The sequence below is a fragment of the Microcaecilia unicolor genome, unplaced genomic scaffold (assembly GCF_901765095.1).
Source record: "Microcaecilia unicolor unplaced genomic scaffold, aMicUni1.1, whole genome shotgun sequence".
Classification (NCBI taxonomy): domain Eukaryota; kingdom Metazoa; phylum Chordata; class Amphibia; order Gymnophiona; family Siphonopidae; genus Microcaecilia; species Microcaecilia unicolor.
The window spans coordinates 133,030-154,928 of NW_021963010.1; the positions used below are offsets into that span (position 1 = coordinate 133,030).

Genomic DNA, 21,899 nt, shown 5'->3' on the forward strand with positions numbered 1-21,899 from the left:
ACGTTTGCTGAGTCAGAATTGCTAATCTAGCTTTGCACGTACATAGACACACACAAAATGGCTAGAATTCCACCTGAGCGCTATTCTGTAAATACCGGCGTAACCTACGTAAGACCAGAGTCAGTAAATGGCGCTCAAAAATCAATAGGCGCTAAGGCACCTGCGCTTTATAGAATAGCATGGAGCACTGTACCGCTATGGATTTACAGCCTGTCTCACTGACACAGACTACTCAATAATTACTGTGGATTCTTTTGGATTCGTATTAGGTAAATGAGACTTTTATTAGAGGTGCTAAAATCTACAATGATTAAGATTGCCTATTGCTCATGTTTGATCTATTCTTACTGTTCACCGCCTTGAGTGAATTCCTTCAAAAAGGCGGTAAATAAATCAATAAATATAAGGCATGCCGCCTAACTCTAATCGGTAGGGTATGCCTTTTTAAACAGGCTAGTTTTTAGTGTTTTCCGGAACGACCACAGGAAAACACTAAAAACTAACCTGTTTAAAAAGGCATACCCTACCAATCCAACACAAATGCTTGATCTCTGCAACACAACAAAACTAAAGAACGTAATGGACATAACACAACTCTTCCGTTGTACGATTCCCTAGTGTGGCTGTGCCACATGAACTTTATCTTACCACATTATCACTTTGTATTTGTTTACACCGGAGTCTGTAACGCCTCTCCCGTACTATGTAAGCCACATTGAGCCTACAAATAGGTGGGGAAATGTGGGATATAAATGTAACAAATAAATAAATAAAAATTTCAGACAGGCCACTTTACCTGGGAAAATGGTTTTCAAAATGTTCTTTCCTGAAGCCAAGTAGCTCCTTTTCAGACTAACACCGTGGCCAAGTGGGCAAGCCAGTGGCTTAATAAAACAAAAGCCAGTAGCTTAATAATTCACCGGCCAGTAGTTGTGTAGAGATCAACCAGGCCTTTTCTACAAATAGTATCCTGCTTTCATACGAGACATGCATTTATGAATCTGACAGAGATGAAATTATGTGTCAGCATGTCCAGGGGAAATGACATCTCTGGATGCGAGCTGCCAGCAAAATAAATGGCATCCCAAATTTAAAATATAATAAAAACCAGAAAAAAAAATAATTCCCAGCTTTTCAGCATTACAGGCTTGTCAGGGAAGCAGTGACAGTTGGGTCTTACCTGGTGCAGAAGCGTCTCGGCAGTGGCGTTAGGTAGGTAATAGTTTTCAGCTTCGTTGGACAGACTTTCTGTTTGCTCTGATAAGAGAGGAGAAAAAAATGCTAATCTTAAAAATGTTTGCATTACACTGGAAAAGAGAAGCACCGGAGAGAATTGTCCAGCTTCCTTGTAAGAAAATGTGGTGCCCAAAGAAATCAAGAGCTAAGATTTTGGACGCCTGAATGTCACCGTCCATCTCTCCAATAACAGAAGCTATGGAATGGGGATTCATTCATTTATTTCAGTTTGTCTCATTTATTATGGTTGTGGATAAGAGTTTTGTATCTGGTGCATCGTTTTAACATTCTGAACTGCTATGGATTTACAGCCTGTCTCACTAACACAGACTGCTCAATAATTACTGTGGATTCTTTTGGATTTGTGACAAGTAAATGAAACCTTTATTAGGGAAGCTAAATTCTACAATGGTTAATATATATATATATATATATATATACATAATGGTTAACACATATACAATGATTAGCTGTATAAACAATTATTACATCACTGGTCTCTACATCTCTTAGACCAGGAAAAGGAAGCAATAATATACATCCATACAATCATCACTGGTCTCTATTTATTTTATTATTGTTACATTTGTACCCTGCACTTTCCCACTCATGGCAGGCTCAATGCGGCTTACATGGGGCAATGGAGGGTTAAGTGATTTGCCCAGAGTCACAAGGAGCTGCCTGTGCCTGAAGTGGGAATCGAACTCAGTTGCCCAGGACCAAAGTCCACCACCCTAACCACTAGGCCACTCCTCCACTGTTAGGCCACTCCTCCACTGTTGCTACTATTTGAGATTCTACATGGAATGTTGCTATTCCACTAGCAACATTCCATGTAGAAGTCGGCACTTGCAGATCAGCAATGTGGCCGCGCAGGCTTCTGCTTCTGTGAGTCTGACGTCCTGCACGTACGTGCAGGACGTCAGACTCACAGAAACAGAAGCCTGCGCAGCCTTCTACATGGAATGTTGCTAGTGGAATAGCAACATTCCATGTAGAATCTCCAATAGTATCTATTTTATTTTTGTTACATTTGTACCCTGCGCTTTCCCACTCATGGCAGGCTCAATGCGGCTTACATGGGGCAATGGAGGGTTAAGTGACTTGCCCAGAGTCACAAGGAGCTGCCTGTGCCTGAAGTGGGAATCAAACTCAGTTCCCCAGGACCAAAGTCCACCACCCTAACCACTAGGCCACTCCTCCAGGCTCTTATCAACAGCTGGGGGGGCCCGGTTCACACGGCGAGAGCTAGGAGCTTTTGGACCAGGAACAAACCTTCTGCGCAGTCCGTACGTTGCTCACAGATGAACCCCAACCTCACTGTGACAAGCCCTCCCTTTTTATTAGGCTGAGCTCATGTTCAGAGCTAAGGAAAATTACAGAATGCTTAGATCTATGGGAACGTGGTCACGTGCTTTCCCAAGTCCAGGTGGTCAAGCTGGGCCTGGGAAATAAGTGCCATCCTCTCCTTTGCATACCAAATTAGTTAGAGCTGTGTCTTATCTTCCTCATTCCAACTTGTTTTTTTAATATATTTACAAGAAAAGTTACTTTCGGTCAAAGACAGAGTTGATAAACAATCTTTTAAAATTCACTTCCATTACACATTCCCATAATTATGTATCTATTACTTTTATTCTTTTTTTGATGTATTATTATTTAATTTAATTTAATAGGACTCCGACATAGGCATTGTGCTGAAACATGGCCGTGTTGGGTCAGTGATTCATAAAGAAATTCTGTGGACCTGTGGTTTCACTCCTGTTTTTGGCCATCTCCACTGTTCAGGTTTCCACTCCAAAACTGCCTTTGTACTGTTAACGAGATAAACGCTTTCATTTCTGACCCACTTTTGTAAAATACTTTCACTCGTTTTATCCTCATTTCTGAATGTGACCTTGACCTGGGATGTGCTGAGTCCCCTGGTGAGGGAAGGTTCACTCCATAGTCAAATGATCAGTGAGTTCTGATACCTCTCTCTCAGGAGAGGGGGAAAGGCACCATTAGAACAGGGAGCTTGGATCTTTCCGGAGGGGTGGCTAGGGATAGGAATATTACTTGGAGTAATAATTTGTAAGGCAATTATATATTATATATGTGGAGGGGCATTTTTGATATGACGTTGAAATCCGATTTTGGATGTTTTGTGAAAAAACATCCAAAAATCCAGTAGTGACCTTAACCATTTACAAACCGGAAAAACATTCATCCTTTTCTTTCGAAAATGGCCATTTGCTAGATATTTTTGTGCTCAGTGCGTCTATCTTTCAGGATCATTTTGGGGAAAAAAAAAGTCCAAGGGAAAAATGCACAAAAACAAGCCATCGGGACGTGTTGGGGGGGGGGGGGGGGGGGGGAGGCAGCATTCTTAGTACATTGTCCACACAGACATCCCAGCAGAGCAGTGGGACACCCTAGAGGGCAATGCAGCGGACTTCACAGAAAAGGTCCCGGGTACAAATCTCACTGTTGATGAAATCTCCTACTGTACCCAACTGTACACCACTGCAATAGCCCTTATGGTTGCATGTGTCACCTCTATGTAGGTACAATAGGTTTTTGGTGGGTTTTGGAGGGTTCACACTTTCTACTACAAGTGTAGGATATGGGCCCTGGGTCTTCTCTACAGTCCACTGCACTGACCACCAGGCTACTCCAGGGACCTGCTAACTAATGGGACTGGCCATAGCACCTGAAGCTGTCAGGAAGGCTGGTATGTACTGTTTCTTTCACAGCTATCGGGGGCTTGGAGAGGGTCAGTGACCACTTGAGGAGTAAGGGGGTTTATGCCTTAATCCCTCCAGTGGTCATTTGGTCATTTAGGGCACCTTATGGTCACGTAGTCGTGACTGAAACAGGTCTAGCCAAAAACGTCTTAATTTTGGCCTAGACTTTTCATTTTGTTCCGTTATTGCAGAAAAAATGCCTATCTTTTGGTGCCTCCCATGTCCAGCCCAAAACACGTCCCATCTTACCCCTCTGAAATTTGGATGAACTGTGGAGAAAAACGTCTAAAATCGGGGTGTTGAAAATTGCAACTTGGATGTTTTTGAGAGAAAAACGCCCTTTTGCCACATTTCTCTTTCGAAAATGAGCCCCTTTGATATCAAATCTGAGTCCATGTAATTAATTGTCTGGGGCTATTTCATGTTGAGATGATCATTTTATTACAAACCACTTTGAGGTTTTTGAAAAAGGAAAACATACCAAATTTGAACCAATAAATTATTTCATGTGGTTAATGCATTTTGCGTGTAATCTGGTTTTGCCAAAATGTTTCCCCGTTCTGTGCTGATGGGGGGGGAAAAAAAATCTTAAATAAATCCAACCCTAAGTTTGCTCTGCTTTGAAAACTCACAGTACCAGGCAAGGAAAATGTGACTTTGATGTATCTCCAGTGCTTGTAACTCAAAGAACAGAGCATTTCTGGTGAAAGCTGTGCTGGGACCTTATTCATAGCAGATGTCAGAACTGAGTGATCAAATAATCAGCCGCGAGGGTTGAGGAATGATATGTGGAGTACTTCTAATGGTTTGGAGGTGTGATGGATTGATACAGGTACCATAAATTTAGACGGGGTTGCCAGCTCATTGTGCCACATGTCAGCCGGCTAACAGATGAAGAAGTCCTTGCTTTAGCCCTCGTGGTTTCCTTGAGAGATGTAAGGCTTTTCTTGTTAAGAAATAATAATAGAATATATTCATTTTCTCAGTGGCATAGCTGAGCCCTGGAAGTTTCCTCAGGTGTTGAACTCCGTAGTAGAAGCCAAAACAGTAACATCAGCGAAACAGAGAAAACGACAGTAGATAACGCAACAAGGCCTATCCAGTCTGCCCCGTTCACACCATCTATTAATCCTTTCTTTTCCCTTACAGATTCTTTGCGCTTGTCCCGCGCTTTCTTGAACTCAGGTACAGACTTTGACTCTACCACCACCTCCACCTGTCAAAAAGTACTGGAATAAGCACAGAGGATCTTCAGTTGCAAAAAAGTGATGCATTGGTGGAAGGTAGGACTTGACGGGATGTGTTTGAGTGCCCTGATTAAGTAATGCAAAGTAGATTTTTCAAGGGGTCAGAATGAAGGACAAAGGGGGTGGGGCAATAGGAAATGGGTTCGATATGATCGTATTTCTATTTTAATCCGCTTACACTGGTTGCCAATTAAATTTAGAATCCTTTATAAGATTTTGTTATTGGTCGTCAAGGTTCTGATTAGTAAGATTCGGCAAAATCTAGTGATTTTTCAGGGACTACATTTGCTCAACTTCAGCAAACTTGATAGATGCGCCTTCATTTTGCTCAGTTCAGCTGGAAGAGGACAGGGCATCTGTTTTTTTATGTTGCAGGGCCAAAAACTCTGGAAAGGATTACTTTTTGACATGGGCTCAATGAAAACTCTTGATATGTTCAAAAAAAGCTCTGAAAACATTTCTGTTTGGCAATAGTCTGACTTTTGATGAAACAACATTTTAGAATTTGCTTTTAGTGTGATAGGATCAGTGTACTAATTGAATTTTAATTTAGACAATTTTATGTGATGTGCTTTTAGTTTTTAGCAGAATATTTTGTCTGTGTGTTTATATTGTGATTATAGTTTGTACTTGTTTTTATGCTTATGATCCTTGTAATCTGCTTAGAATTGCAGATAAGTTGGAGTATAAATTTAATAAATGAGTATATAAGTAGTGAAAAATGCAGTCAAACCCATAGCCAACTCAGTCCAGCAAGCTGTGAGGATAGAGCTAACTAGCCTCTGGGGGTTTCTGGTGGTCTGCAAGGGCTCTAATGACAACTTAGCAGCAATGCAGGGTCTTCCTGTAGCTGGGTCTATATAGGGAACCTGGGAGGTCATATGTTTGAGGAACAGTCACATGGTCATTGGTGTCTCTTTATTACAAATATGTTTAGACACGGATGAGGATAGGGGGTGGGAGGAGCTAGTGAAGAACCTGCATGTTTGTTTCCCCAAGACGGTGGGATGCAAATAAGAAGTAAAACTTTCTGGCATGAGGAGCGATATCTACAAACAGTCATACTCGGTGGCTGGCAGCTGAGACATATCCTGTCAATGTGACCAGAAAAAACATGCCTGCCGGACTTTTTCTGCCATCATCTACTGTGAGCCCAATACTGACCTGATAATCCAAGGGTGAGCAACCACAGTCCTTGAGGGCCACAAAAAGTAATTCCTCAATCCCCTAATTGTCCTGTTTGTCTGTCTTGATTAGATTGTAAGCTCTGTAGAGCAGGGACTGTCTCTTCATATTCAGTGTACAGTGCTGTGTACGTCTAGTAGCGCTATAGAAATGATAACTAACAGTAGTACTAGTACAACCATTTTGGGTTTTCAAGATTTCCACAATGAATATGCATGTGATTGATTTGCGTCCTTATACTCATTTCCATAAGCTTCTGAAAACATATTTGTTTGAAAATACGTTCGATAATAATCTGGGATGAAAGGGAAAAAACAGACAGAATGAATATGTTTTAATAAGTAATATGTTTAATTATATTTTTGGCATGGATGGTTGTTTATTGTCTAAATATTTTTAGTATGAATGTTAGTGTTTTGCAGTGCTTTCCTATCAAATTAATGGATTTCTTTATGTTTTTTAATATAAATTTTAGCTTTTATGATGTAAACCATTCTGTTTTGCGAACGCAATAAGAAACGGTATAGTAAATAAATAAACGATAAACGATACTGCTTCCATTGTATGTAAATAGATCTCATGCATATTCATTGTGGAATCTTGAAAACCCGAATGGGTTGTGGCCCTGGAGGACTGTGGTTGCCCACTCCTGTGATAGTCCAAGGACAGGTTTTTTCATTTATCTTTGTCCAGATATCCAGCCTCATTCGGCAGTATCTAGGTAAATGTGGCCGCCTGTCCTTGCCTCATCTCTAGCCCCTCCACCTTTATCTGGGTATCATTGTCGGCACCATCCTTATCTGCCATCATTGTTACGATTGGGCTTAGCAGAGAATTGAAACGATCTCCCAGAGCCTCTGACGTGGCATTTTTAATCAGAAAAACATAATTGGACTAAACTTCTCATTATCACAGATAAGCCTTATTAGCAACAGAACAAATCTGATTAACGTTGTACATTCCTTAATTACTTAATTCTGTTCCACTCATCACTGTGCATAACTCAGAGAGTGTAGTTCAAATGTTAATATCATCATCGTAATTTCACAGAGCTCTTTCACTGAAATGGCGAAACAAGCATTCTGCCGTGTTGCTATTTGTAACTGAAGCCACTACCTTTCAAGTGTTTGTCAAGTTGCCTTCTTCGCTGAGGTCAGAGACCCAACTGATCTTTTTTTTGTTGTTGTTAATAGTCTTTATTGGCAAGAGAAATACACAAGTGTAACCATGAACAAACTGTATCAATAAAAATACACTACATCAACAAACATATATCAGCAATCGTCAAACATAGAGGTCTTCCGGCTCAAAACCTCATCTATAAATGGTTATACAACATAATATGTTAGCTATGAGACCTCAGCTGCCAACATGACTTGCCTTATTCTCTTGCACCAATTTTCATTTTCTCCCCTCCCCTTCCACCCCCCCCCCCCGAAAATACCCCCCCTCCTCCCCCCCCCCTTCCCTCCGGAGACTTACTACATGGAATGACCAAGTACTCAACTGGTGTTATTGTTCAAGTGTCTTCGTGCTGGTTAGCTTTGAGATATACTCGTAGCTTCTTTTCCAAATTTTATGCCCTGCAGACAATCTCTCCCTTTCACCCTCCAACTCCAGTTCCTTCCCCTCCTTCCCACACTGCCATATGCTTCATAGCAGCGTACCATTGGGCAATTGGTGGTGGCTTTTTATCTACCCAGTGATTTAGTATGACTCTCTTGGCAAGCACCAGGGATAACAACACAAACCTACCACACAAGGACGGAATCCCCTGCCCTGCCAACTGATCTTGAAGAGTAACTGTACACCGTCACTTTGAGAGAAGCCTTACGATGTTCCAGTGAAAGACTCTACAGCTTGCGAAAACATCCAGGACCAATGAAGTTAGTGAAATTCAACACTTCTTTCTTTGATGTGCTGCTTTGCTTTTAGTTATTTACTAGTAAAAAAGGCCCGTTTCTGTAGGCAAGGAAACGGGCCTTAGGCAGGCAATTCCCCCCCCCCCCCCCGTGCTACGACCCCCTTGAACCCCCCCCTTCCGCGAACCTGTCATTCCCCCCCCCCCCGTGCGAGCGAAAACTGCTGCCACCACCGCCGTTGTTGTGCTACCTTCCCTTCCCGTAGGTTCTTCAATCATCTTCTTAGAAAGTTTAACTCCGTGCGTCTGACGTCAGACGCACTGAGTTAAACTTTCTGAGAAGATGATTGAGGAACCCAACCGAAGGTAGTGCACAACAGCGGCGGGAGGGGGGTGCGGTTTTTGGCGTTCCGGGGGGGAGGATTGACAGGTTCGTGGGAGGGGGTGGGTTTCGAGGGGGCCATAGCGCGGGGGGGGGGGGGTGACAGCTGATTCCGAGGCAGTAGGAGGAGTAGGGAAACACGCTGCGTTCCTTGCCTTGGAATCAGCTGTGTTGACGTCAGTGACGTCCGTGCGTGTCTGCCTCGCAGACCACTTGCAGCCAGGGAGCCACGGTCCCAAGCATAGAACGTTGGAGGTGAGAATTATTATATAGGATTATCTCATTTATACCCCACATTTTCCCAACTGTGTCAGGCCCAATGTGGCTTACATCACACTGCAAAGGCGGACGCCAATAAATTAAGCTAATACATCATGTAGCCTACATAAGAAATAAAAGGAGAGGATGGGGAAGAAACGAAAGGGGAGAGAAGGGAAGGGTGGATGTGTCCAAAATTGTCATTATATTGTTATGAATCAAGTAGTGGAGACACATGTTGAGTCCTTGGGGTAAGCTTTTCCAAATACCGTGTTTCCCCGAAAATAAGACACTGTCTTATATTAATTTTTGCCCCCCAAAATGCGCTAGTTTTTATTTTCAGGGGCTGTCTTATTTTTCGGGGAAACATCAGGGTTGGATCAGGGTTGGCCTGCCCGCCCTCCGTTGCTCCCGGAACTAACCTTAAACGCCTCCTTTCACCTTCGCAGCAAGCAGCAGTAGGGCAGGCCGCTCCTTCCTTCAATGTCGCGCCCTCGCCTGACATAACGTCCGCAAGGGCGGGGCATGGAAAGAAGGAGAGGTCTGCCCTGCTGCTGCTTGTTGCGAAGGTGAAAGGAGGCGTTTAAGGTTAGTTCCGGGAGCGACGGAGGGTGGGTGGAGGGGGGCCCGGCGACCTCGGGTGGGGGGGTGGCCCGCTCTCAGCGACCCTGCTTTCAAACAAAAATTTGCTAGGTCTTACTTTCGGGGGAGGCCTTATATCTACCAATTCAGGAAAACCTCTACTAGGTCTTATTTTCGGAGGATGTCTTACTTTCGGGGAAACAGGGTAGCAAAGTCTTTAGAGATTTTCTGAAATGTAGATGGTTGTGAATGGTTTTTATCGCTTTTGGCAAGGAATTCCATACTTGTGAGCTGATGAAGAAGAAGGATGAAGCCAGGGGTGTGCTGGTAAATTTTTAACAACCGGCTCTCTCTCCGGACATAGCTGGCCCTGAAATTTGGGGGGGGGGGAGGGGGGAATACATGCCTCTCTCTCCCCTCCCTTCTGCGGGCACGCTAGGCATACCTTTGCCGAGCCCCACCAGCCAATAAATGGACTGCCACCATTCTCTGCTGCTTGTTTCTGGCTCTGAGCGGCATGATGGAACCTTCTTGCGCTTGCATGAAAAGTCCCAGCCTGGTGCTCAGAGTCAGAAACAAGGAGCAGGGAGCAGCAGCAGTCTATTTACTTGGCTGGTGGGGCCAGCATCACTGCCAGCAAAGTAAAAGAGAATTCAGGAGGGGGCCCAAGCCTACATTTTGGGAGTCAGTTGTTAGAATAGCCATGGGGAGGTCTACTTTAACAACCGGCTCCCAAAATTCTTAAAAACTTAACAAACGGCTCTCGCGAGCCCGTGAGAGCCCGCTCCAGCACACCACTGGATGAAGCATATGTGGATTTATACTTAAGCCCGTTGCAGGTTGGATAATGAAGGTTAAGGTATGAACGGGATAGTCTTAATGCATTCCTCGGTGGCAGGCTGATTAGGTCAATCATGTAGTCAGGGACTTAACCATAGAGGATTTTGTGTACTAGGGAGCAGATTTTAAATGTGATGCGATCCTTGACAGGAAGCCAATGCAATTTCTCTTGGAGCGGTTTAGCAGTCTCAAATTTGGTTTTACCATAAATTAATCTTGCCGCTGTGTTTTGGGCGGTCTGCAGTTTCTTAATAAGTTGCCCTTTGCAACCTGCGTATACTCCGTTACAATAATCCAAATGACATAAAACGATTGACTGTATTAGGTGACGAAATACCTTTTCATTGTTATTATTATTATGTTTAAATATATTTAAAGAAACTGCAACAGTAAGGTCCTCGGTGGCTCGCTCTTGTCTTGTCATCCAGAGCATTTAGTCATCGTCTAGCCAAGCTCTACTTCTTGGTTGGACCTGGCATGAGATCATATGCAAGAAAAGGCATAAACAAAACGAAAGAAAACAGCCGAGGAGTCGGAAATGACAACAATAAAAAAAAACCCAACAATTTAAATTTAACAAATTTCCTAGAAACATCCGATGTTGAACAAACAACTCCGGCAACTTTGGTAGCCGCTGTAGCTCTACTTCCAGATAAACAGTGGCTGTTTAAAATGTACTTTAATTAAACATAAGGATAAAGAGTTTTTGAGTTTAAAAATATTATTGTTTCCAGATGTATCGAAAGAAACGCAAAAAAATACGTAAACAATTTTTGATATTGAAACTAGAAGTATTGCGACTAGGTGCTTCTTTCTACCTTCGCTTTCCTTGTAAATGTATAATATGTTATAAGTCTAAAAAATATGTTTTCATGGACCCATCACATTCAACGTCGTTTGTAACATCTAAAAGAAATGAAAGAGTTATGTAAATTAACCTAGGTATAAGATTTCCTATTATTTTTCTTTTTAATTCTCCAGTGTAAGGATGTCCCTCATTAATGAGGACTTGAGTGTTGTATTATGTTGAATTTATATTATATATTTTTCCTTTGCTTTTTCTAACTTTGCAAGTAACACTTTTTCCTGTATCAAGTGTAATTCCTTGAAATTAATTGTATATGTATAAAAAACAACAACAAAAAGAGGAGAATGAAACACCGCATTAAGCACAATTCTGTTTGCACGTGCGACTGACAAGCATTTGTTGGTGGCAAGGAAATTCCAGAACATGGAGGTCATGATAGGAGGTCAGAAGGGATAGACATAAGGGCGTTTTTCATCACAGAAAGGCTAGTTAATGCATGGAACAGTCTCCCAGTGGAGGTCCTGGGAAGGCCAGAGACCAAGTAAGGCCGCGAAGCCCCAAATGAATATCCCTGGAAAACCAGACTTGTTTGCGGCCCTTGAAGGTTATGCACGATGCTGGTGATGCAGAAGGTGAAATGATGTCTCGTGCTCCTTATTTCCCCTTCTTTTCTCTATTTCATTCATAGCGGGGGTGGTGCATCACTTCTCACAGGCGTCACACAGATTTAATTTTCTCGACACAGAGAGTTGGATCTTTGGGATATAAGCTGGTGTTTATCTAGACTTTGTATTTTATTGATCTTACTTAACCCTTCACAAAAAAAATAACCCTCGCACACCATAAATTTAACTTGAAAGCGAAAAGAGAAGAGAGGAGGCAAACTCCCTGTCGAATGAGCAACGTCCCCCTTGCTCTACGCCAACTCAATTGAAATGCTAAGACAGAACCCCCTGGTGTTGTAATATTTTTAACCTCTGCTAGTTTGTGAAGAAAAGATGATGCCACATCTGTGGTTGGTGAGATGCAGGTTGAATTCTAAGGAATTCGAGTGTATTGAAAGATCATTGAAGTTTATGTTATTGAGAGCACTATGTACCGGAGCAGAGTGGCAGAAAATCGATGCTGAGATATGGGCTTATTTACTTTCCCCTCTAAATAGTTTTTTATGATTGTTTTAAGGTGGAATTATTAAAGGTCCAGGGAGGTCAAGTACATGCTGTAATATAGCAGAAAGTTGCCACCTTTATCGGTAGCTGGATAAACACAACTTTTTTTTCTCTTATATTGCCCCAAGATAAATATCTGTTTTTTTTAGCCTGAGAAGCAGTGCACAGGAGGTCTTTTACTAAAGATTAGTTTGAGTTATAGGAATAAAATGGGCCCTGCTGCAGAAAACTTGAGCTAAGCTTTTTAATAAAAGACCCCCTAAAGCATTTAGCATGAGAGAGATGGTTTGGGGAAATGGTTCCACTGGATCTGCTGTGGGTGGGATTTTTTTTCTCCACTGCAGGACATGCTAGGAAACCAACGAGTAATATTTTAAACCGAGCTTCTCTGGGTCCCTAACACAAGCGGATACATACCTGCCATCAAAATCCCTTTTGGGAACTATGAACTCCCCCTCAAATCACAAGTCGGGAACCTTGGAATACAGTTAGATTCAACGCTTACTCTGATTCCCCAAATCCAAGCAACCTTCAAGAGCTGCTTCTACCATTGGCGACAGCTACGCTGCCTCTCTCCTTACATCGAGAAGGTAAATCTTATCCCAGTTGTGCATGCCACGGTAGCATCAAGACTGGATTACTGCAATACACTGTACAATGGTCTGACTACAAAGGGCCTGCACCAGCTCCAGTTGATTCAGAATGCAGCAGCAAGACTCATAGAAGGTTGCAAACGATGTGGCCACATCACACCATTTTTGCAAAAACTTCATTGGCTACCAGTACAATACAGGACTAAATTTAAAACTCTGTCTGATCTTCAACGTCCTGAAAGGAAATGGCCCTGAGTATCTGAAGAATAGGATGATCCTCCACGCACCGCCAAGGACACTAAGGTCCTCCCAAGGACTTTCACTAACCACACCCTCTCCAAAAGACATTACACGATGTGATACCCGCAAGTGAGCCTTCTCCAGAGTAGCCCCCACACTCTGAAATGCATTGCCTGAAGGGTTCCGCTTAACACAAGACTATCTCTACTTCAGGAAGCAGGTGAAAGCTTGGCTCTTCAACCAAGCCTTTAACGCAAGAAGTAACTAACTTGTTAGTCTCACTCACACACAGAAGGAGTGACACAGGCTGCACATACTACAGCAGGACATGTTTATCTACTCTTACCCTACCTCAGATAATATTTAACCATCTCTCTGACCTCATATGCAACTTTCTTTAAATCAGCCATCTTACTTTCTAACTCCTCTTACTCTCTTACTTATCTATATGTTCCAACTGCGCTTTACCCTTCACTATCAATTAAAATGTTCTATTACGTATTGTGTTGACATTGTAAGTAGTCTACTATGCCATACTTTGTATTGTTATTTGAATATTTCTACTGCCATAATTGTCTATTGCTCATGTTTGGTTTATTCTTACTGTACACCGTCTTGAGTGAATTTTTTCAAAAAGTCAGTAAATAAATCCTAATAAATATACAATTTCCCTATGTTGCCCATGCATACCTCCCACCCACCCTGTTAGACTGTCAATGAAAGGCTTGGATGCTTCACTTATATATACTGTCAGCTAGCACATTTACTTATTTACGATCTGACGAAGAAGGGCAACCTTCGAAAGCTAATCAAGAAATGTATTAAGTTATGTCCAATAAAAAAAAGGTATCATCTTATTTTCTTTTCCATGTTTTATTTTGTTTGATTTCTATTGATTACCTTTAAGAGTGGACTAACACGGCTACCACACCCCTCTGTTGCCCTAAACATCTGCTTTACTCCTTGTTAATTAAGCCCCTCCTTTTCCTGAGGTTTCCTGGCTGGCCCTGGTGTTGCCTGTTGTAACTGCTAGGATGCAAATTATTGGTGACAATATAGGAGCAGATTTAGTAAACGGTGTTCAAAAAGAGTGGTGCTGAAAATAATCTATAGAGTAGACGGTGCACTAAGCTGGGAGCTTAGTGCCAATTTCTATGTCAAACTTTGGGCGCGAGGATGCCCCTGACCTGCCAATGTCCTTCCCATGGACACCCCCCCCTTTTGAGTTACACGCTATAAGATTTGTGCCCAGATCATTCTAGATTAGCACTTAGCAAGATGCATGCGCAAATCCAAATCACTGCGAATTAGCATTAATAATTATCACCCAATTATTGGCACTAATAGGCCCATTAGCCAATTTATTTGAGTATACATCTCAGGATAGCCCGCAATTTCACATGTAGACATTTGTGCTCCATTTAGAGAATCCCCGAGGGACTGTTTCAGTTATTACCTCTTGAATCTCTGTAAACTGCTTTGAAGTCTCCGTATAAGGGGTCTAGAAATCCGAATAAAGTAAAGAATCCAGGTAACATAAAGATAAAGACCTGTACGCTCCATCCAGTCTGCCCAAATACCCGAGTTTGATTTGTCCTTGCCATTCTCAGGGCACAGACCGTAGAAGTCTGCCCAGCACTGTTCTTGGACTACAAGTTCTGAAGATTCTGGAATCCGAAAGAGTTACAAGATTCCGGAATCCCAATTAGTAGCAACATTCCATGCAGAACCTCAAAGAGTAACATAGTAAATGACCATAAAGATAAAGACCATATAGCCTATCCAGTCTGCCCATCCATGCCATCTGCTCTCCTTATCGCTCTCTTAGAGATCCAATGTACTTGTCCCAAGCTCTCTTGAATTCAGAACACCCACAAATTAGCCAGTTTCGACTTGGGTGTTAACTGGGCATTTTCAGCAGCACTGTCTGGTTAATTGCCACTGAATATACCCAGTTAGCCCTGGACATGTTTCTGGACATTTAAACGCTTTGTATATCATTCTCTAAAAATTCAGGGTCATGCATTTGGGCTGTGAAAACCCAAGAGAGTGGTACAAGGTGAGACGTGAAGGTTTCCTGTGCATAAAGCAACAGGAGGGTCTGGAGACGATCATATCTTATGGTTTTAAGGTGCCCAGAAATGTAGGCAGGGTAACGGCAAGTGTCAGAAGGATAATTGGTTGCATAGGGAAAGGAACGACCAGCAGGACAAAATAGATATTGCTTCCTTTTAATATCTTGTGAGACCTCATTTGGAGCACTGTGTTCAAGTCTGGGCACTGCACATCCAGAAGGATATAAACCAGATGGAATTGCTTCAGGTGAAATTTTCAATGTTCTTCATGAAACATAAGGAGACAGTCTTAAAAATGTAAATATGCACACTTTGCAAGAAAAGCAGGATGGAGAGATACGGTAGAGACGTTTAAATACCTCTGTATCATAAATGCACAGGAAGCAGGCCTCTTGCAGAGGAAAGGAAGCTATGGAAAGAGGAGTCATGGGATGAAGGGCAGAAGAGGAAGACTCCAGAATATTCAAAGGAAAACTTTCTTTATGGAAAGGGAAGTAGATGCTTGAAATGACCTTCCAGCGGAGGTGGCGGATATGAGGATTGTATCGGAATTCAAGAAAGCTTGGGAGTAGAACAGGGGTGTAGCCAGCCCTCCGATTTGGGGAGAGCCCAGAGGTGGAGTCTGGAGGGGGGGCAACACATTCCCTCCCTCCCTTCTCCCAAGTGCTACAAAAATAATACCATTCCTGGTGGGGATCCTGAACTAGTGCCAGCCAAATTTCATCCTCGTGCCAGGACTCTGAGAACATGCAAAGAATTCCAGCTTCGGAGACTTGAGGCATGCTGCCGACTTCTGTATTGCAGCGGCAGGAGGAGGATGGGAGCAGCTCGGCAATGAATTTCTTTGGCTGGCAGGGTTTCGGCATCTCTGCCAGCCATTTAATGGGAGCTGCATGTTTGGAGCCCAAAGTGGGGCAGCCCAGGCTCCCAGGGTCCCCTCCTCCCATGGTTACACCACTGGCAGGATCTCTGCATATAATGTGTTCAGCGCTGTGTACTTCTAGTAGTGCTATAGAAATGATTAGTAGTAGTAGTAACGAGGAAGGGTAAATAAGTATATAAGTATTGCCACACTGAGACAGACCAAAGGTCCATCAAGCCCAGCATCCTGTTTCCAACAGTGGCCAATCCAGGTCACAAATACCTGGCAAGATCCCGAAAAAGTTCAAAACATTTTATACTGCTTATCCCAGAAATAAGCAGTGGATTTTCCCCAAGTCAATTTAAATAATGGTCTATGGACTTTTCCTTTAGGAAGCCGTCTAGACCTTTTTAAAACCCCGCTAAGCTAACCGCCTTTACCACATTCTCTGGCAACAAATTCCAAAGTTTAATTACACAATGAGTAAAGAAAATTTTTCTCACATTTGTATTAAATTTACTACTTTGTAGCTTCATCGCATGCCCCCTAGTCCTAGTATTTTGGGTTGTAGAGCTTAGCAGTTCTAATGGATGGGCAGACAGGATGGTTCTGTGGTCTTTGTCTACCATCATGGGCCTTGTTTCTACATTTGCAATACATCAACAACCCTTGGGCAGCAGTGGAGGAAAGATCAGATTAGAATATTGGTCTATAACACAATTCTTCAATGTTGTCTGGTATTATAGATGAACCGAAACTTTGGTGTACTGATAACATGTGGTTCTGTAGTTTGTGGTGGACTTTTGCCTTTCAGATTGCCCATCTATATCCCTGAATACAGCTCTTCTTGGCTTCCTCTTTAATCCACATCTATGGTTTTTGAGTGGTCTTTTTCATGGTGTTTTTTCATGGCAATGCCCTTGACTCTACGACCTTGACATGAGAAGGTGCAAAACAATGCACATGAAATTGTGTTAATATATTGTTTTCTGGTTTATCATGGATACACCCTGCTGAATAGACATTTGTATGTATGAAATTAAATTTCTGGCATTAACTGTCTGGTTAGATTCCTATTGGGTTTAGCTCAATACTAATGCTCATAATTTTATTCAAAGGAGGGGCTGTACTCAGTAATTCTTTTTGCACCATTGTGGAAGGCTGCAGGAGGTGACATGAGATCAACTGTTGGAATATTGTAAGCGATAATGTGGAAAACCATGCAGGATAACCTTCTAATGTTTTATAAGCAACCCAGTTGGTAAACTAATGAGTTCTAATTTCTCATGGTGCAAACTTAAGTTTCCAAGCAGCAATAATATTAGTGGAAGAAATCTTCTTAAGTGCTCACTGCGTTTCGCTTAATTAGTCTCCAGAATCTCCGAGCAGATTTATGGGAAGAGGGTCACACTTAAGGGAGGTCCAGATTGCCTCTGCGTGATTTAATTCACATGCCGGCTGCTGCTGTTCGTGGCAGCCAGACTTTCCAGCAGACACGGAGGAGAAGAAGGATCAGAAGCAGCTTTTTAGGACGTGGGCTACAGAGTGGCTTCCAAGAAGAACTAACAGCTTCCTGGCTTTTTCAGCAATAAAGCTCGTCGCTTGATAGATGACCACTATGGGACATTTGCTGGCTAGGGGTGTTTGTCTGGTCAAGGCACAGATGCCTTGTATGGCTTTTTGGAAAAATAAAAATGGAGCTGCTTGTGATAACCCTCCATTGCCCCAGGTACAAATAAGTACCTGTATATGTAAGCCGCATTGAGCCTGCCATGAGTGGGAAAGCGCGGGGTACAAATGTAGCAAAAATAAAATAGATACTATTGGAGATTCTACATGGAATGTTGAAACTATTTGAGATTCTACATGGAATGTTTCTGTGACTCACAGAAGCAGAAGCCTGCGCGGCCACATTGGTGATCTGCAAGGGCCGACTTCTACATGGAATGTTGCTAGTGGAATAGCAACATTCCATGTAGAATCTCAAATAGTAGCAACAGTGGAGGAGTGGCCTAGTGGTTAGGGTGGTGGACTTTGGTCCTGAGGAACTGAGTTCGATTCCCCCTTCAGGCACAGGCAGCAAATTGTGACTCTGGGCAAGTCACTTAACCCTCCATTGCCCCATGTAAGCTGCATTGAGCCTGCCATGAGTGGGAAAGCACAGGGTAGAAATGTAACAAAAATAAAATAGATACTATTGGAGATTCTGCATGGAATGTTGCTTCTATTGGAGATTCTACGTGGAATGTTGCTACTATTGGAGATTCTACATGGAATGTTGCTATTCCACTAGGGCCCTGCGGTGGGGGCTTTTTTTCCCATGCGCCGGGGTCCTTTTTAGTGTAGCGGGTTAAAAAAGCCACCAGACACACATGGCCATGCGTTATGAGAACTCTTACCGCATGGCCAAGTGGCGGAGAGACCTTATCGCCACCCCATGAGGTGGCAATAAGGGGCTCCCGCACCAACCTGGCGGTAATCAGTCAGTGCACGGCGACCCCCAATTACTGCCTGGTTATTGCCATGCGTCAATTGCTACGTTCACATTAGCCGACTACATGGCTTTTCGCTTATTCAGCGTATTCTCAAGACAGAGAGGATAACCAAGGCTGTTACAACAAGGCACTTGCTTTAGGACAAGGGCGTAGCTAGGTGGGGACACGGGGGCATGGGCCCCCACATATTTAGCCCTGGCCCCCTCTACTTTTGACCCCCCCTGCCATCGACCCTTCCCCGCCACTTTCGATCCCCCCTGCTGCCGCCGACCCTCCCCCGCTGCCGCCAGGTACCTTTGCTGGAGGAGGTCCCCAACCCCCGCCAGCCGAAGTCCTCTTCAGCACCGGTCTCTGGTGCGTTCACTGATCTGTTTCTGTGAGTCTTGACTCCTGACGTAGGAACGTGCAGGACGTCAGGAGTCAGGACTCACAGAAACAGATCAGCGGACGCGGCGGAGACCGGCGCTGAAGAGGAATTCGGTTGGTGCGGATTGGGGACCGCCGCCAGAAAAGGTACCTGGCGGCGGAGGTGAGGAGGGGGGGGGGTTGAAAGTGGTGGGGGGCCGCAGCGCCAGGGGGGCTAAAATGTGCCCCCTCACCTTGGGCTCTGGACCCCCCTCCTGCCGAGGTCTGGCTACACCCCTGCTTTAGGAGTCTCCTGTTAAGTAATACATAACAACATCAGAGATCCATCAAGACCCCTGAGGCAGGCCTTTGGGCTGAAACATGGCCGCGTCGGGCTGTTTTTTAAGACAACCCCAACAATAAAGACTTTATTGTTATCCTCCCCGGATTCACCTCAAGCCATTTCTAGGGAGTTTTCTTTTTTTCCCAGAAATGGCACGCGCTCAGGACAGGACTACCGCCGGTGGCCGAGTTGGGCCTGTGGTAGTCCCGGAAGAGCGAGTGGTAAGTCCGCATTGGGCTTACCACCGCTCTGTAAAAGGACCACTTACATTGTTACTATGTATCAAGAATTCAAGAATGTTGTGGGATAAACACAGAAGGTTCCTATATGGAAAGACAACGGAATTAAAACAACTTCGCAGAGCTTACGCAGCTAATCCAGTAGTTGGCAAGCAGGGCTAGAGAGATCTGGATGGGCTGGAGTGGGTTTCGGCGGAGAGCCCGTCTAGCGCTCTTCAGCTTGGAGAAGAGACGGCTGAGGGGAGATATGATAGAGTTCTATGAAATAATGAGTGGAGTGTAATGGGTAGACATGAAGTGTATGCTTACTCTTTCCAAAAATACTAGGACTAGGGGGCATGCGATGAAGCTACAAAGTAGTAAATTTAATAGTAAATTTTTCTTCACTCAACATGTAATTAAACTCTGGAATTTGTTGCCAGAGAAATGTGGTAAAGGCGGTTAGCTTAGCGGGGTTTAAAAAGGGTCTGGACGGCTTCCTAAAGGAAAAGTCCATAGACCATTATTTAAATTGACTTGGGGAAAATCCACTGCTATTTCTGGGATAAGCAGCATAAAATGTATTGAACTTTTTCGGGATCTTGCCAGGTATTTGTGACCTGGATTGGCCACTGTTGGACACAGGATGCTGGGCTTGATGGACCTTTTGGTCTGTCCCAGCGTGGCAATACTTATGTACTGTTAAATTAAGCCAGTGCCAGGCAGACTTCTAAGGTCTGTGCCCTAAAAATGGAATGGCAAGGACAGCTCACGATCAAGAATATATATGTTATCATATCATATGTTAAGTTTATCTTGTTGGGCAGACTGGATGGACCGTGCAGGTCTTTATCTACCATCACCTACTATGTTACTATCACAGAAGGAATGATGTTTCCTGAATATTTACAGGTGAGAATCTCCCTCTGTTTATTGTGGATGTCACTGGCGTTCACAGTAACTCTCATCTGTCACCACAGTTCTTTGCAATATATCGGCAGCACCAGATCTCGATGCCAGCTTATCATTGTTTTTTTTTTAGGGGGGGGGATGAGAGAGAAAGAGTGTGACAGGAAGTTATTAACGGACATTCTGAACCTACAGGGATGAACATTCATTTTGAGTTGAGAGTCTGAAGGTAGAACATTTCTCTTCAGGGATTCTCCTGCTGTTAATATATAAGCCTGAACACCAGAGCACATTTAAAGTGACAGGGTCGATGGAAAGAGACAGCCCAAGTGCAACGTCACCTCTTATGTGGTCTAAATTAATGTGGGAATGGAGAAACCCTGACATTTTGGTGCAGCCTCTGTCACTTGTTGCGCTTGCAACAGAAAAAGGATTAGTGAAATGTTTCCCAACCCAGTCCTCAGGGCACTGCTAACCAGTTCTGGTTTTTAGAATAGCCACGATGAGTGTGCAGGAGAAAAATTTGCAGACACAGGCTCTCTAAAGCATGCAACATCGGGGTAATTTTCTTAAAAGATTTTTGCATATAAAATTTGTTTTTATAAAATCACCCCGGGGGTTACACATGTAAAAATATACCTGATGCCTGTACTGCTATGGATTTACAGCCTGTTTCACTGACACAGACTAGTCAATAATTACTGTGGATTATTTTGGATTCATATTAGGTAAATGAGACCTTTATTAGAGGTGCTAAAATCTACAATGATTAAGATATATACAGCGGTTAAGACATATACAATGATTAGCTATATAACTAAAAAGAAACAATACCTATCTATAAACAATCATTACATCACTGGTCTCTACATCTAAGCAATGCTAAGACTTCCTAGACCAGGAAAAGAAGCAATAATATACTATATACAATCATCACTGGTCCTTACATCATCCAGGCTCATCATCAGCTGGGGGGGGGGCCTGTTCACAGCGAAAGCCAGGAGTTTCTTTGACCAGGAAACATGGTTCTCTGCGCAGTTCGTACGTTACTCACAGATGAGCTCCCAATTTCACTGAAAGAAACTCCCCTTTTATAAGGCTTAGAACTCATGTTCAGAGCTAAGGAAAATTACAAGAACGTACATGAGGATGCAGTCACATGCTTCCGGCCCAAGTAAACAAACCACTGGCCAGGTGGCTCATCTCCTGAACTCTGAGCATATCCTGTTTCCCTCCTGCACAAACTGAATTGGTCAGAGAAGTGCCTTATCTTCCACATTCCAACTTGTTTTTGTATTTACAAGGAAAGTTACTTTCGGTCAAAGACAGAAGATTTCAGAGTGTATTATCGGACAAAGCAAGGTTGAAAAGCAATCCTTTACATCTTCCTTTACAATGCCAAGAAGGTGAGTACATTTATGCGATTCATGGGTAAGCAAATTCAGGGGCATCCATGTCTGTGACTTCAATTTCTGCCACTTTACCCCAAGTGTTTTATAAGGAAACCCAAGCTTCTATAGACTTG

The 21,899-nt window shown here is 43.2% G+C and overlaps 1 long non-coding RNA gene across 1 annotated transcript; it reads right to left on the minus strand.

Annotated features, from left to right (window-relative positions):
- Positions 1 to 2,606: 2,606 nt before the first annotated feature.
- LOC115458724 lies at positions 2,607 to 21,677 on the minus strand. Its single transcript, XR_003940143.1, has 3 exons — positions 21,652 to 21,677; positions 18,573 to 18,575; positions 2,607 to 2,743 (listed from the first exon to the last, which is right to left on the minus strand). It is a non-coding gene; the product is annotated as an uncharacterized LOC115458724 (long non-coding RNA).
- Positions 21,678 to 21,899: the final 222 nt, after the last annotated feature.